This window comes from Brienomyrus brachyistius, unplaced genomic scaffold (assembly GCF_023856365.1).
Source record: "Brienomyrus brachyistius isolate T26 unplaced genomic scaffold, BBRACH_0.4 scaffold27, whole genome shotgun sequence".
Lineage (NCBI taxonomy): Eukaryota > Metazoa > Chordata > Actinopteri > Osteoglossiformes > Mormyridae > Brienomyrus > Brienomyrus brachyistius.
In genome coordinates, this window is record NW_026042306.1 from 5556317 (window position 1) to 5563402 (window position 7086).

The following is a 7086-nucleotide window of genomic DNA, read 5'->3' on the forward strand; positions in this document are numbered from 1 at the left end:
TATACGTAATACGTTATTACATGAATGCGCACACAGATGGAGTGCGGAAAAGGTGGAAGCGTAAGAGCAAGATGAATGCGGTAGGCAGGGGTCCTCGCATTAACAGTGTGACACGCGTTTCTCCCATAATGTAATCTATCTTAAAGGTTTTGATGAAACTTGAGAGCCTTGAATAAAATAAGGCAACAATTTGCACCCACGTTTTGGGAGTAAACATAACTGTTTATTGGAGTAAACTGTTTTTTTTAGTGAGATACACCCAATTTAAAGAAAATAAATATTTTAAATATTTAACTGTAAAATGTGGAATTCTATACTGTACTGTTTTTTCGCCATACTACCTTTACCAGCATGCTGTGCAGTTTGTACATTCCCACCGTTAAGGCAGTTTTTTTTTTCATCTTGGATGGACCAATTACAGTGGAGAAATCCACTTAGCCCGCGAAATCGCGGCGGCAATGCGTCAGTTGCTGGAGTGAGGGTGTTCTTTTTGGCGGAGATAACAGGTCTGTCGGCACGTCAGTTTTTAAATGGCAAGCAATTTCTTTCGAAAAGCTATGAACCAACTGAGGAACAAGGAGTTTCAGAAGTATCTGAGGAGGTATGTGCATCCAGAGGCGCTTACAGTTTATTTAAAAATCCTATATGTAAACTTTCCTTGTCGATTGCCTTCAGTGCATATAGAGCTTAAACTCTTCACTTTGTTGTAGATGTAAGCATAAAGTCACTGCTTACGTTTGGGTCCATCATTGCAGAAGTGCTGCTGGTGATCACAGAATTGCACTTATAATTTTTTTTGTTTGTGTTCTTTGTCTTTCCGTGATCTAAATGTACCTGTTGGGAAAATCCTTACAACAAAAGCACGGCAAGAAAGTCACAAACTGATTTTTTTGTTAATATAAATATAATTTTGTGACTACTGTTTAATAATTTCACACTAATATATTGTAAGAATCCTCTGGAATTTCTTTAATGGTACCTTCACCCTGCTGCATGTTAGATCAGCTCTGTGTTTTATTGTTTGATTTCAGCACTTCTGGGGACCTGTAATTAATTGGGGTCTGCCCATAGTCACTGTGATGGATATGAGGAAGAGCCCTGAAATAATCAGTCGTCGAATGACCTTCGGTAAGAGGCAGAGGGCTCACCTTCCATCTATATGAGCGTCCACTGGGTCACTCGGGACTCCAGAGGGACTTTTTAAAGGTTTTAAGCTGGTTGCTCTTCTTCTTTCTGGCCTCTGACCCCTGCATGATCTCTGTCTCCCCAGCTCTTACCGGTTACTTGCTCATTTTTATGAGGTTCTCATATCGAGTCCAGCGCCAATACTGGCTCCTCTTCGCATACCACATGGCCAATGTGACGGCACAAACGATCCAGGGAGGCCGGCTCATCCGACACAAGCAGGTCCCCACCAGGCTCCCTCTAGAATATTTAAATCTTCACCTCATATCTGTTGATTAATGCCATATTACTGCTCGACATAGCATTTGCAGCCGGCAGCCAGGCAATCACTCTGCCAGCTTTTCTCCTAGTCAGATCCTTCCTTAATAGTGTCACACAAGTACCTTTTATAGGTTTGTGTTCTTCATGAATGTTTTTTTTTCTTCCATTTCAGAATGCAGAAGAAAAATGTGAAATGAGCCTTTGCGTCCGTAAAGAAATCTCCCCTCCTGCCGCCCCCCCAAATAAATATTTATATAAATTTATATATCTGTGTATTCATTTCTTTCATTTTTCTTATTATGAAACCACACGTGAGTAGGGGCAATTCACTGCCCATACAAAGTGCGAGGGGATAACATTTACCTAATGAAGACTGTAGTCCTGTATTAGACAAAATCATTTTATCATATGGGTCAGTTACAGTTACCTACATAAGAACATAAGATATTTACAAACGAGAGGAGACCAATCAGCCCATCGAGCTCATATGGGGAGAACTTAACTAATAGCTCAGAGTTGTTAAAATCTTATCTAGCTCTGATTTAAAGGAACCCAGGAATTTAGCTTACTACTTACTAAACTAGTAGCAAGACTCTAAAACATGATGTGTAAAAAAGTGCTTCCTCAAATTTGTTTTAAAATGTTTTCTCGCTAATTTCCACTTATGGCCACGATTTCTAATATTTAAACTAATATTGAAATATTGAACAGCATCCAGACCTGTTAGAATCTTATATACCTGGATCATGTCCCTCTTAGTCTCCTTTACTCGAGGCTAAACGGATTCTGCTCAGTTAACCTCTCATAAGACATTCCTCTAAGACCAGGAATCATTCTGGTACCCCTACGTTGCACCTTTTCCAAGGCAGCAATGTCCTTCGTAAGGTATGGTGACCAAACCTGCACACAATATTCTAGGTGGGGACTTGCCAAGGAATTGTATAATCGAGCCGTTTGTGGTGGACAACATCAAAGGGACTTCTGCAGAACTAAGCAGATAACATCATAGGCCTTTTTTTGATCAATTTCTTTCGTAGCTTCCTCAAAGAACTCAAGTAGATTAATTAAACAGGACCTACCTCTCCTAAATCTATGATGGCTATCCCTCAGAATGTTATTTTAATCCAGGTAATCTACCATTTTCACTTGGATTATAGCTTCCATTACCATTCCAGTTATGCAAGTTAAACTGATTGGCTTATAGTTTGCTGGATTACTTCTATCCCCTTTTTTGAATATGGGTGTTATATTAGTATGCTTCCAATTAGAAAGTGCCACACCAGTAGATAAGGATTTCTCAAATAGTAATGTTAAAGGTTGGTTAATAATATCCCTCATCTCTTTTAAAACTATATTTTATACTGTATTTAGTCCATGTCTAAGTCCGTATTCCCCAGGTCCGTCATTGATGTTCGTCGCCGTCTGCCCTGTCTTCAGTGACTAAACCCTGGTTTCCTTTATCCTGCCTACCTGCCTTCTCCTTTCCCCGCTTCCTGCTTGCCCATCCTCCCCGCCGATCGCAACAGAATGACGGACCTCCTGAAAGAAGCACTGCGGCGGGCCAAGGACCAGCGCCTTGATCTACTGCAGGAGGTGCTTTATTAGCTAATTCAACTGGAGGTCCAGGAGGACCCAGCATCCCGGGATTTGGCCAGCCGGAGCGGGGACCTCCTAAGTGAGGCAGCCCCGCCCGGAGACGCGTACCCCTTGCGGGAGGTACGTGAAAATCTCCGGCTGCTAATGCAGCGGATTACTGAGCAGAGAGCCCAGTCAGTAGCGCTGTACTACGCGGAGGCTGCTGTACCGCCTTCCGTCCCTGAGGAAAAGGCCCAACCTCCCTCCACCGCTGCAAGCTGGAGAAAGAAGAGGAGGAAGCCCCAACGATCATCCTGGGGGCTTGCTCTCTCTTCCCCACTTCTCTCCTTGCAAGTGATCGGGAGGGCTCCCCGATCAGCTCGGACGTTGCCTTTGCGGGCAGCTTCCCCCTTCCGGGGAACACGCCTGGCTCTAAAAGGGGCCAGGGCAGTATGGGACGCTATCCCGCGGGTTAGCAGGCTCTTAAAGGGGCAATGCCTGCTAGTGAGGCAGCAACCCTGGAGCCCGTGACTGTCCTACCTGTCCCGCCGGCGCCTGACGTCCTTGTCCCGCCTGATCTGCCTGTCCAGCCCGTGCCTGATCTGCCTATCCTGCCAGATCTGCCTATCTGGCCACTGCGACGCCCCTTGCTGGCCCAGAGTCAGCGGTGCCTGCGGCACCCGAGGCGCCTGCCACGGCCCCGCCTCCAGCTACTGCTCTGCCTGAGGCCCCTCTGCCTCCGCCTGTCCCTTCTCCGCCCGAGGCCACTCTGCCTCCACCCGTGGCTCTGCCCGCGCCTGTGACTCCTGCCCCTGTTGCCCATGTCCCTGACCCAGCTCCAGTCCCCCCATCACCGGTCCCTGTCTCCGAGGAGGTCCTGGACAATCTAACCACTGCTCCTTCCTCCTTTAGGCACATCCTCAGGCTGCATGTGTGTGGAAACTGGGCACCTTACCCAGATTCTCTTCAATGTATTCTGTTAAAAATTAAGCCAACAGTAGTGCCCATTGTGGAGAGCAATATCTGCAGGGGACCAACGACATATAGGGAGGCCCTGTGCGTACCAAAGTTAATCTATTGACGCAGGCTGTGGTGACAGTTGCTAGGCAAAGGAGAACAACAGGGTGTACCAGATAAGGCGAAATTGCCAGAAAATGGAAAAGTACGGACAGGGGCGGGGGCAGCTTGTAGAAGGGGTATAAGACAAACATGAACAACAAGGAAGTCAAACTCTGTTGGGATACGGTGTGTCGCAGAGTTCCCAGATCAATCTGTTGGAATAAAAGGAATAAAAGGTTATTGGACAACTCATCCAAGCCTCCGGGTGATCACTTCTCATCCAGGGACCCGGTGGAATCGGCGTAACTCCAACACCATGGGGATGTTTAAATATTTAATAAAAATTTTGTATATTATATTCTTTATATAATTCCTTATGTACATTTTATAATATATTTTTCTATACTTTATTATAGGAGTCTTTTTTGTTGTTTTATTGTTGAGGAAACACCCCAGTGCAATTCTCATCTGTATGTATCTGTATGAAATATACATACAAGGGGCGGCATGGTGGTACAGTGGTTAGCACTGTTGCCTCACACCTCTGGGACCCGGGTTCGAGTCTCCGACTGGGTCACGTGTGTGTGGAGTTTGCATGTTCTCCCCATGTCATCGTGGGGTTTCCTCCAGGTACTCCGGTTTCTCCCGCACAGTCCAAAAACATGCAGAGGCTAATTGGAGTTGCTAAATTGCCCGTAGGTGTGCATGTGTGAGTGAATGGTGTGTGAGTGTGCCCTGCGATGGGCTGGCCCCCAATCCTGGGGTGTTCCCTGCCTCGTGCCCATTGTTTCTGGGATAGGCTCCAAACCCCCCGCAACCCAGTAGGATTCCAGTGGTTTGGAAAATGGATGGATGGATATACATACAGTCGTACCTGCGGTTCATGAATGCTGCGGTCTTTTGGTTTGCGACCAAAAATGTTGTGGAAAAGAATGCATTGGTTCGCGCACAAAATTCGCTTGACGAATAGATTCCTGGACCATTTTCTTTTTTCATGCTAGTGTAGCACCGGCAGAGCGCATGTACCAGCATGCCCCGCTTTCAATTGTAAACAGAAAGATCAGAAAAGGCAACCAACAAGCACCGAACCCAAATTCACAGATGCTGCACTGCAAGATGCACATGCAGTGGATGATTTACACACGCTAAAAACACGTGAGGATCAAACCGGGTATACACACGACATGGGCAAACAATAGGGAAATGCAACTATTAATATTAACAACAACAATAAAAGGAGTTAAATGACTGTTAATAAAGACAAAGGTGTGGATGCGGGTCTTCGCTGCAACTCCCTATTTAGATTACTGATTGGCTGAAGAGTCCTCACACCTGGGTGTGACCTACAGATTACCACAAAAACCTGCATACACACCGGCCCTTTGCGGATAAGATTGGACACCCTTGTGTAATTGTTATTCTAGAAAAAGTGACAGAGTAGGATTCGTTACAACAGGAGGGAATCTGCGGCAAGATTTTTCATTGGCTTGGCTGAAAAATATTTAAAATGTAATAAAAACAGTGATACTAATGAGTAATATAACAGTGAAAGTATGAGCCCAGGAAATATTTATTATTATTTTTTTAATTTTAATTAAATTTTTATTACATTGAAAATGAAAGTGAAATGTAATTACAAGAGTCTGCAAAATTAAAGCCGCCGCTCCACCTTCTGGTCATTGAAAGGTACTACTCTCCCCACAGGAAATGCCTACTGTGTGCCTTTCGTGACTTGGCAAATGAAGAAATGCATTTAGTTGTTCCAAAGGCATTGCATAATTACACAGAATCGATTTCACCCACAAAATTACTTTCTTTCATTCATGAAATGCATTTTGTCCAGAAAATGACATTCTTCCATTTAGTTCCGGTCTGTTTCAAAGGAGATGCTGGAACAGTTACGTAAGCTACATTCGGAATTTAAATCATAATGTTGTCAGATGTTCATCTCAGAGCGACATTTCCCCAGCAAGGATTATCTATGAATCTGTATAATTTACGTTTTGTTTTAAACTTGTCAGCAAACCAGTACTCAGAATGTTTTCCCGCCTTGCAAGATCAGCACAAATCATCATTCGGAACTTGTCCACCTCCATCCAGAACAATGCCAAGGTGGCAATGTTGGGTGCATCGGCCAGGACCCCTGGTGAGCCAGTTCTCCCTCTATGATATTATCTACACTCCCGGTGTTGCTGCTGACCTTAGCCACATTGAGACCAGGTCCCAGGTCACTGGCTACATCGGCCCAGATCAACTCGATGCTGCTCTGAAGGGGTGTGAAGTTGTGCTAATTCCTGCTGGAATGCACAGAAAGCCCAGAATGACTCACGATGATCTCTTTAACACCAACACCACCATCATGGCCACCCTGGCTGACGCCTGTGTCAGCAAGTGCCCTGAACCAACCCTGTAAACTCTGGATGGCATATGCAGGGGCTGGATTCACATTCTCTCTGCTGGATGCTATGAATGACATGGAGGGGGTGTGGAGTGTGTGTTTCTGAGATCTGAGGAAAGTACAAATACTTCTCTACCCCTCTCCTCCTTAGCAGACATGGAATTGAGAAGAACCTGGGCCTTGGCGAGCTCTCCACCTTTGATGAGAAGCTGGTGGCAGAGGCTTTGGGCTTGAAGTTGACGGCCTCCATCATGTAAGGGGAGGATTTAGTGCTGCTCAAGGGCAGCCCCACAAAAATGGACCGTGACAACCTGGAGCAAAAGTAAAAAGACAGTGCTTCTCACGCAGGCTTTTTGCAACATTTTCTCTGTTCTGCTTTTCTAGGATCTAAATATTCCCAGAATGATGGGAAAGAGCAGGATCTAGCTGTGGCTAACATCTACTGTCCTCAAATCTACCGTTAGTAGTCTTACAACCTACTTTTTTGTGTGTTGTTTTTTGATGTGTCAAACAAAAAACTGAGAGTAAAGTAAAGGTTAATATGTATTCCGTTGCACTGGATTTATTTTGATCTGTTTCGGATTTTAAGTTTTCATAAGCTGCCAAAC

The 7086-nt window shown here is 44.9% G+C and overlaps 1 long non-coding RNA gene across 1 annotated transcript; it reads left to right on the forward strand.

Annotated features, from left to right (window-relative positions):
* The first annotated feature begins 264 nt into the window (after positions 1 to 264).
* LOC125721002 (uncharacterized) lies at positions 265 to 1397 on the forward strand. Its single transcript, XR_007385645.1, has 3 exons — positions 265 to 601; positions 1032 to 1128; positions 1271 to 1397. It is a non-coding gene; the product is annotated as an uncharacterized LOC125721002 (long non-coding RNA).
* The last annotated feature ends 5689 nt before the right edge of the window (positions 1398 to 7086 follow it).